Genomic DNA, 3637 nt, shown 5'->3' on the forward strand with positions numbered 1-3637 from the left:
TCTCATCAGCAAGTGAGCAGCCCTGTCTGCTGAGAGGCTGCGAAGATGTGGCCGTGGAGTTGGCTATAAAAAAAAAATACACGCACTTATCTGATGACTAAGGATGTTGAGCATTTCCTTAAGTGTCTTCCAGCCATTTTAGATTCCTCTTTGAGAGAAAACCATAGAGCTCAATAAAAATAAATAAAAAAAATACATGCACTCTCGGAAAGATAAATTCTTCCTCCTTATAAGTTCCCTGCCAATAACTCCTCAGTAAGGCAAATGGGCGTCACTGACTGAACTAAGTGGTTGTCAAATAAGAAGGCACGAAGGAGGGAGGAGCTGTGTTGTGGGGACTATGGGAGGAGCCAGAGGGGCAATTGGGGTGGATGTGGTCACATCTCATTGTCACATGTGTGACGTTCTTGAGGCTAAAGACAGTTTATCTTTGAAGGACACACAAAGGCACCGCTTCTCACTTAGTGTGCACTTAGACAGTGTGCCATCACTTCCTGGTCTCTGTTTGTCTAGCCCGGGGGCATCACAGTTCATGCACAGGGAGTAGGGGCTTTGGCACACACCCATGGTGGGGCCTTGGTCTTCAGTGCTGCATGTGGCTCTGAGATTGTCTGAGAGGCACCTATAACTGCTCTTGGATGTCACCACGTGTCAGCCAGCATGTCTACCCATCTCAGAGCGGGTACTGGCTGGTCCCCTAGCTCACTGTGACAAGGGTCATAGGTGTTTGGACTTGAACTGTTCTCTACAGAGCCACAGATAAACTTCTGCCCTTCTGCTAACAGACATGACTCTGGCATGGGCTCCGGAGAGGAGGGCTCTCGCATACTAAGGCACTCCAGTCTTTGTTTTTGTTATCCTCCGTAATACCTGAATGCTACAGACTGCAGACAGGATAGAAGTTTATTTATCTTTCTGGGTCTGTTGGCAAGGGCTCACCCTGCTTCCTAGGGAGGGAAAGACAGAGCAAGGGTCTCACCTCGGATCTCTCTGCTTCTTGTCAAGCTACTAATGCTGTCACAGAGGACCCCACCTTTAGGAATTTACCCGATTCCACCCATCCTCCTATGACCCATCCATAAATACCTCTAAGTCTGAAGAATTAGGTTTCAGCATTAGCTTTGGAGGTTCCACAGCCCATCCTTCTGCCCAGATTCAGCATTACAGCTGGGGCACCACGGACGCACTGGGCATATATGAGCTGCTGACTCTCCTCTTGGCTCTAGGAAACTTGCTGACCATCTTATCCGAAAGCCTGCAACTCCTTATAATTTTGTTTACCTCAAGACAAACAATTACGTATTCCCAGTTGTTCTTGGGCAGCTTGGAGTCAGGCCGTTGCCCAGTTCTGCATGCCTGGACATGAAGATGAATCTTCAAGGACACCCGCCTCACACATGGCTGCTTGTTGCAGTCCAGACACTGAGTGAAAGGAAACCCGATCACGGTGCCAGTGTGAGAATGCATGGGCCTTAAACGCTAAAGGACCCAAGAGGCTTAGGGGTGTAGTCTGCCTTCTGCAGCAGGAGCCCCAGACACAGGCTGAGAGGAGACTCTGGGGAGGGGACGCTGTCCTCTGCATCTCTCAGAGGATCACACAGTTTTCTTTTTGGCTCACTTGTCCTGCCTTCATCTGTCCATCCAGTACTATTGGTTGAGTCCAGGATAATGACTAAGCTGCAGTTGGTCTGAGGAGCAAACCCAGATATGGCCCTGATCTAGGAACTTTCTGTTTTGAGAACAGGTCCAAGACATGAGAGATGGGGTGAAGCCAGGCAAGGTCTTCTGGCCTCAGAGCTTCAATTCCAAAGCAATGGCAACATTGTGGAAGGGATTTTAGGAGGCAACGGATAAACGAGGCTTGCTTATGCTATCAAGTGGATGAGTTAGAAGGCTTATGGAGGCTGGAGGCAGGGAGGATGCTGATACAGCAAGTGTAATCAACGCAATAGAATGTAGATGGTGAAGTTGAGGGCAGAGTGACAGATGAAGGAAAACCCTGGAGGCTGGAGCCTGGAGGAGAGCCCTGGCAGAGACCCCTAGAGGAGGACCTTGGGGGACAGCCCTAGAGGACAACCCTGGAGGCTAGGGTGCAAACCTGTCCCTCGGAGTACCTGTTCAACTTCCCACCAAGCGTGAACTAGCAGCCCCTAAAGCTGGCCCTGGGCATTCATTCCAGCCCTGCGTTACACCAGAGAGTCCTGAAGATGCCAGGTACAATGGTCGATGAGAGGCAGAGCCAAGATTCCTTAGGACTCACGAGAACAACATTGGGGCCTGCCCCTATTCCTTTTTGTGTTCTTAGACCAGAAGGCTAAAGTAGGTAATTTATAAGCAATGTTCATTTGTTTGACTAACGGTTCCAAAGGCTGGAAAGTCAAATACATAAATCTTGGCATCTGAAGAAGACTGGCTTCTTGCTGTGTCATCTGTTGACAGGCAGTGGAAGGAAACCAACTCCATAAGGGAGAGGACAAGAGAAGGCTCAGCTTGCTTAAAATATTTATTTTTATTCTATGTGTATGAGTGTTTTATCTGCATGTATGTATGTGAACCGCATGTATGTCTGGTACCCGTTGAGGCAAGGAGAGCATAGGACATTGGATCTATTTCCTGGAGTTGTAGACAGTTGTGAGCCACCATGTAGGTGTTGGGAATTGACCCCAAATCTTCTGGAAAAGCAGCAGTGCTCTTAACCATCTTTCCAACCTTCCACTGGTTTGTACAACAATCCTATCCCTCATTAAGGATCCGAACCCAATCTCAGAGGCCCAATGACCTCTGATTGGCTCCCGCATTCCAATGCTGATGTAGCCCTGAACACTGGGGAAAACACAGCGTGCACTCTGGACAACACTCATTGGGGGACAGCCTGCCAAGTTCAGGGGTACTGCAGCTTGCTGGGGAGAGAAGAGAGGAGAGTTCCCAGATCTCCAGTTTCTAGTGAAGTTGGAGACCCAAGACTCTTAGAAGGGGTGGAGAAAGGAGGAAGAGCCGACAAAGCAAGAAGAGGTGGGGTCCCCTCGGGCTTTGCCTCCTCTGTTTCAGCAAAGTCAGGGGGCAGGGAATCTGAGTGTTCGTCTGGGGCAGGGCGGGTACTGAGATGGAAGCCTGAGCCCAGGCTTATTATCTGTAGCCCAGCCATTCTGCTCCCCGTTCCTGGCACTAAGGACTCAGTTCAAAGGTCAAGGCTCCTCCTTCCAGCTCTTGGTCCTGGATATCAGATTGTTCTTCAGGCTCTCTGGCCAGCACTGAGTCCCTGCAGCGCTTCCCTTCCCAGCTCTTCTCTCTGCTTCTCTTCTGCCCACACAAGCTTCAATACTCCCTTTGTAACTGCAGCTGCAGCCTGGGGGCTTGACCACTCCTATCTGCTGTCCCTCCTGTGAGTTTCCTGGGAGAAGCTCAACTTCCATAGTGGGGTGCTGACAGTTTCTTCCTTAATTTATGCCCCAGGACTCTGGCTGCCTGGTTTCTGGACCTTTTTTTTTTTTTTTTTTTTTTTTTTTTTTTTTTTTTTGTTTTGTTGTTTTGGGGGGGTGGGGTGGGGGGCNTTTTTTTTTTTTTTTTTTTTTTTTTTTTTTGGCTTCTAGGAACCCCAACCAAGAAAAAATGCAGGACCAACTTTTGATGAGCTGGC

This window comes from Alexandromys fortis, unplaced genomic scaffold (assembly GCF_014885135.2).
Source record: "Alexandromys fortis isolate MF-2015 unplaced genomic scaffold, M_Fortis_MF-2015_v1.1 scaffold_59, whole genome shotgun sequence".
NCBI lineage: Eukaryota > Metazoa > Chordata > Mammalia > Rodentia > Cricetidae > Alexandromys > Alexandromys fortis.